The sequence below is a fragment of the Pan paniscus genome, chromosome 13 (assembly GCF_029289425.2).
Source record: "Pan paniscus chromosome 13, NHGRI_mPanPan1-v2.0_pri, whole genome shotgun sequence".
Lineage (NCBI taxonomy): Eukaryota > Metazoa > Chordata > Mammalia > Primates > Hominidae > Pan > Pan paniscus.
Window position 1 is genome coordinate 100408785 of NC_073262.2, and position 6897 is coordinate 100415681.

The following is a 6897-nucleotide window of genomic DNA, read 5'->3' on the forward strand; positions in this document are numbered from 1 at the left end:
CATTTTAAATCAAGAAGGATAGAAAAAACTAATTACTCCAAACAGTATAATATAAATATGCTTATAAGAAAATAAAATACAGGCATAAGAGGCTGAGTGATATATTAACAATGATCAACGGTCTGTGGGAGAACAGAGGATAGCATCATAGAGCACAGTGTCCAGGGCTGGGTAAGGGCATCGTTAAGGCTGGAATGCTGGTCTGGGCAGAAAAATTGAGGGAAAGATATTGAGCCTGCATCATGTACCTAACGCTGGGCTAGCCACATTCTTTTTAAGTCTTAGTTCTCTCTTTTTCTTAGTCTCTCTTTTTCTCTCTCTCATTGGAAACCTGAGTCTTAGAGAGGTAAAAGTGACTCTCGTGGTCACACTGCTAGTAAGTGGTGGATGTCATTTTCAAAACTTTGTTCCTTTTTTAAAATTATACCTTAAGTTCTAGGGGACATGTGCACAACGTGCAGGTTTGTTACATAGGTATACATGTACCATGTTGGTTTACTGCACCCATTAATTCATCATTTACATTAGGTATTTCTCCTAATGCTATCCCCCCCCACCAGCCCCCTACCCAACAACAGGCACTGGGGTGTGATGTTTCCCACCCTGTGTCCAAGTGTTCTCATTGTTCAGTTCCCACCTATGAGTGAGAACATGTGGTGTTTGGTTTTCTGTCCTTGCGATAGCTTGCTCAGAATGATGGTTTCCAGCTGCATCCATGTCCCTGCAAAGGACATGAACTCATCCTTTTTTATGGCTGCATAGTATTATACCATGGTGTATATGTGCCACATTTTCTTAATCCAGTCTATCATTGATGGACATTTGGGTTGGTTCCAAGTCTTTGCTATTGTGAATAGTGCCGCAATAAACATACGTGTGCATGTGTCTTTACAGTAGCATGATTTATGTTCGGGCTCAGTGCACTTTGTCATGTTACTTATACTATGGCAATAAAGAGAATTTTATTCTGGAGACCTTTGTAAATAGGGACCATTGAAGATGATTGAACCAGGAAGTTGTATAATCAGAGCCAAATTTTAGGAAGATATTTTCTTTTTTTTTTTTTTTTTTTTTTGTGGTTCTACATTTTTTCTTTTTTTTTAATTTTTTTTATTTTTTTTTCTTTTTTTTTTTCTTTTCTTTTTTATTGATCATTCTTGGGTGTTTCTCGCAGAGGGGGATTTGGCAGGGTCACAGGACAATAGTGGAGGGAAGGTCAGCAGATAAACAAGTGAACAAAGTTCTCTGGTTTTCCTAGGCAGAGGACCCTGCGGCCTTCCGCAGTGTTTGTGTCCCTGGGTACTTGAGATTAAGGAGTGGTGATGACTCTTAACGAACATGCTGCCTTCAAGCATCTGTTTAACAAAGCACATCTTGCACCGCCCTTAATCCATTCAACCCTGAGTGGATACAGCACATGTTTCAGAGAGCACAGGGTTGGGGGTAAGGTCACAGATCAACAGGATCCCAAGGCAGAAGAATTTTTCTTAGTACAGAACAAAATGAAAAGTCTCCCATGTCTACCTCTTTCTACACAGACACAGCAACCATCCGATTTCTCAATCTTTTCCCCACCTTTCCCCCCTTTCTATTCCACAAAACCGCCATTGTCTTCATGGCCCGTTCTCAATGAGCTGTTGAGTACACCTCCCAGATGGGGTGGTGGCCGGGCAGAGGAGCTCCTCACTTCCCAGTAGGGGTGGCCGGGCAGAAGCGCCCCTCACCTCCCGGACGGGGCGGCTGGCCGGGCGGGGGGCTGACCCCCCACCTCCCTCCCAGACAGGGCGGCTGGCCGGGCAGAGGGGCTCCTCACAGGAAGATATTTTCATATCAAGGAAGAGTTTTTGAGGGGCACAGACTGGAAACAGATAATTGAATTTGGAGGAGAAAACAATTCAAGTGAAAAATAATGGGGACCTGAACAAAGGTGACAGGAGTGAGAATCAAACACTGGGAAAAGGTTAAAGAGATACCAGTGAGGAATTGAGACTGTTGGGCATGGGTGATGATGGAGAGGGATTAGTGAGGCTCATTCAGAAATCTGGTTTCACATATGGGAGATACTGTTTACCAAGATAAACATAAAAGTACAGCACATTACAAATTGCAAACCTATACATCCCATTTTCTTAAGTTTTCTGCCAGGTTCCCAATGTTTCTCATCTTTTTTCTTTGCACAGTCTGTTCAGAACATAGTCTTTGTTTCAGGGATTTACCCAACTACCCTTCTTTCTTGCCTTCCCTAGTTGACAGTTCTTCCCTTCTTGCCTCTTGAGTTTTCTAACTTCAGATTGTAGCTCCTAATATCTACTTCTGGCTCTCATTTTCTTGATAACCCTTTGGATGCATTCTCTAGTTTATAGATGTGGATAACTATTTTGTTCCTCCTGTGGGCAGGCTTTATGCTATGGCATGGGATACAGCAATGATTAAGGCCTAGTTCTTGCTCTGGTAGCAAGACCTAGTGGCAGCCTGTGATCTAGTGCAAGAAGCAGCTAAGCAGCCTGTGGTCTAGTGCAAGAAGCAGCTAAGTAAGTAAAAAGTTTATACATTCATTGTGCTAAGCATGGCAGTAGAAGAGTTGCCAGGTACAGAGATAGCCCAGACCAGGGAGTGATTTAACTTGGTAGATAAAACAACATGTAAAGACATGTTTAGAAGATGCCTCTGTTTCCATTTTATTTTTTTTTCTTGTTTCCAGATCTATTAACTTATTGTTTCATTTTGGAGGATTTTAGGTGCTTTCTTTTTCTCTGTAATGGTTGGATGTTTGAAATAGGAGAGGTGAGGGATAGAGTTTTAAAAAATGCCTTAAGAAAGCAAAGAGGACAGCTCAGATCTTCTTTTCTCCTACAGGGAACACAACACTTAGACTTGGAGAGGTTGTTACAGAGACGAAGACTAGAACAATATTTGATTTATTGGATTTTTTTTGGTAAAAATTAGTTCATTTATTTGCTTATGCTGTTTACTGTGAGCACTACTTAGATACAAGAACATACAATATAGAACCTACTGACTAGCATAAAGTATGAACTCAAAAAATATTTGTAGAATAAGGGAATAAATGAACAGATAAGCCTCACCCCATACCACACTTTGTCTAAGTCCCCACCATTTGATTCTTACTTTAGACATTTGGACCATTAAGAGGCTCACCAGCTGGACTGTCCTCTAATCCTTATAGGTAGAATGAGATCAGATACTTACTTTCTTGTCCTTAACTCACAGAAGTGAATTTGGACATGTTTAACTGTAAAGGAAAGTTTTAGTTGTGATGCTTAGTAAAAGGTGGCTTTTTTTTTTCATTAAGATATAAACTAGGAGACTTCTTGGTACTTTAGACAGGCTAGCTCATGGCTAGAACACAGCTGTCCTTCTAGACCACTATGACATCCTTCTGGATTAAGAGTGAAGAACAATTGATTATTGCCAGATAACCTTTTTCTTTGTTCCTTTTCCCCCTCAATGGATATGTGGATTCTAAATTTTAATTGATTTCTCCTGATTGATTTTCCCATAACAATTTGTGAGAGTACAGATTCCTTTTCATTGGCACACTGTAAGTTCTCACTCTCGGAAGCTTCTGCCAGCCTGGTGGTAGGCAAATCTAAAAAGCTCACTGGTTGGTCCTTTAATAGCTCTGATGTTCTGTAGTTCTTTTTTTTAATTGACAAATAAAAATATTTTATAAGTGCATAGTTGTATATATTTATGTGGTACGATGTGATATTTTGATATATGTATATATTGTGGAATAATTAAGTCAAGTGAATTAACATATCCATCATCTCATCTGCTTATCATTTTTCTTGTGGTGAGAACATTTAAAATCTACTCTTTTAGCAATTTTGAAATGTATCAGTAAAACTTATTCATTCTATCTAAGTAAAATTTTGTACCCTTTGACCAATGTCTTCCCTTTTTCTGTTTCTATGAGTTTGACTTTTTTAGATTCTCTATGTAAGTGAGATCATACAGTATTTGCCTTTCTGTGCCTGGCTTATTTCACTTAACATATTGTCCTCCAGGTTCATCTATATTGTTGCAAATGACAAGATTTCCTTTTTAAAGGCTGAATAGTATTCCATTGTGTACATATACCACATTTTCTTTACCCATTTATCTGTTGATGGACGCTTAGATTGCTTCTATATCTTGGCTTTTGTGGATAATGTTGCAGTGAACATGGGAGTGCAGATATCTCTTTGACATACTTGTTTCAGTTTCTTTGAATGTATACCCAGAACTGGGATTGCTGGATCATATGGTAATTCTATTTTTAGTTTTTTTGGGGAACCTCTGTACTGTTTTTCAAAATGACTGTACAAATGTACATTTCCACCAACTAGGCTTCCCTTTTCTCCATATCCTCACCAACACTTATTATCTTTCACCTTTTTGATGATAGCTATATAACAGATGTGAGGTGATACATCATTGCAGTTTTAATTTGCATTTCTTTGATGATTAGAGATATGTGTCAGGTCTTATTCATTTTTGTACACTGTGAACTTAACTCTGTAATGACACATAACAGACATTCAATATTTTATCTTAAACTATTGAGGTAGAGCAGTAGTACCCCAGGGATATGGGAATAAAATATTAGAGCTCATATTTTTATTTATCTAAATTGATAAGAAGTAAATCAAGCTTTGCTAATGTTTGATATGTAGATTCCACTCTTACCCTTACTTGATCCATATATGGGTAAAAATATTTTGAGGGAAGATTGGGAGTTCTAGAACATGGAGAAGTTGACAGCTCCAACTCATTGCCTGGTCCATGAGCCCAGCTAAATGAGTTTTAAATTATGTTGTGTTAGTTTGAATTAAACTAACTCAAGATGGATGCATGGCTTAAATATTCCAGAGAACATAAATCAAAGATAATTCTAGTGAACATTTCAAAAATTGCAGAGCGTTCCCTTCTTCTATTCTTACTACAAGCACGTCCTCAGCCACATCATGAAGTAAAAACAATGACAATATATCTTATAAGAAGTCAGCTCCCCAAAATTGACTTTTTAGTATGTGGATGTACACCCTCTTCCATAAACAACAGAAGGCCCTAAATGGATATTGTTTCTTAAGATATTAGCTAATGGTGATATAAAGCCATCACCATTAGCAAAACATTTTAAAGTAATATTTGCTTCATCTTCTTAAAACTCTTTGGTGTATGTTTTATAATGTGCATAAATACTAACATAGAGACATAGTAAATGATGGGCGTCTTCAAAAACCAACAAGAATTTGCAAACACAATGTGTGGAAACTCCTACAGAAGAGCATGGTCCTCAAGATCTGCTTTTTTTTGTTTGTTTTGTTTTGTTCTAGAAGGCAGAGGAAATACACACTTAAAAAGGCAGACACACTTAAAAAGATGTAAATATAGTACACTGGGTATAAAAGGTATTAATGGAGAATACATGGTAACTTGAGGGTTTTGGAAACACTTTCTGGAAAAGACAATGTCTGAAATGAATTTTGAAGGAGTGATGGTTAGCTCAAGGAAGAGAGGTGGGAAAGGGATTTCATATAACTAAGAGGTGAAAGCATGAAATGCATTCAGTATTCAGTGGATTTCAAGTAGCCTAATAGTCCTAGAGTGTGAAAGAAGAGAAGTGGTGTAGCCAGAGAGGATTCCAGGGATGTAGATAGGAGCCATGGCCATGTGTGCCAAGGAGCCTGGACTCTATTCAGCTGGCACTGGGAAGCCAATGAATCTTAATAGTGGGAAGTCAGATTTGTACTTTACAGAAATCCCTCTATCTACAATATAGAGGGAAGATAGATATTAGAACATAACACATGGTCACTGTAATCAACTTAATTGGTATTGGATGGGAATCAGGACAATCCAAAAGTAGATTGAAGTACATGTAGAAATGTGATATATGACAAGAAGGATAATTCTATTCAGTGAGGAGACAATAGGATTATTTAATAGTGTTGGCACAAATAGACATTCATCTGGAAGAAAATAAAAATAGACCCCCATCTTATTTTTAAAAATTTATTTGACACTTATACACACTCATTAACACTTATATAAATATAAAAACCAAATTTAGAAATAAATTATAAACAGACCAAATACATAGTTTCAAAAAGAAATAAAAATCTTGCAGAAAAAGGTAGGATTTACATGTACAATCTAGGGGTGGAAAACTGCATTTTAATCAACAGTGGAGACTCAAAAATTATAATCAAGCTGATAGACATTTTTTGATTCTGTGAAAATTAATATAATGTGTAGGCAAAAGTTTCCATAAAGTTAATAAAGGATTATTCTAGATAGCTATTAATGCAGATGACATAATAAGGATAATATTTACAATGTGCTGATTGAGTTCTCTGGGAAGCATATGGAGTTAGGGGTGCAAAAGGTTTATAGGGGTGCAAAAAATATTTGGGGGAAAAGGGAGGGGCAGGTGGTGCCATCACTTCTGTTACAAGCTGACTCAGCCAGCCAAGTGGGAGCTGTGGAGCAAGGATGTCTGTTGGTGGAGTCCTGTGATGGTGGAAATGGAGAAGGGCATGCCCTCAGCTATCACTGCCTCACTCATTCATTGGCCATGGGCTGCCTGAAGAAGAACTTTATGATCTTGGTTCAAATTTGAGGTGGACCCTGAATAAGTGAATAGCTGCAGGCTGTCAGTGAACCTTACTCCTCGCAGCTGGGGACTGAGTCCTTTATCGTAGCAGGGTCTGGGTGTGGCAACTCCATGTTTGCCATAAAACTCTTACAAAATCCTGAGAAAATGGCATTTGATCCAATAGAAAATAGGGCTAAGCACATTTGTAGACAATTTACTGAAGATCAAGACCAAATGGCCAAGAAACATTGGAAACAATGCTTAGTAATCTGGAAAGTGAAAATTAAAATAAC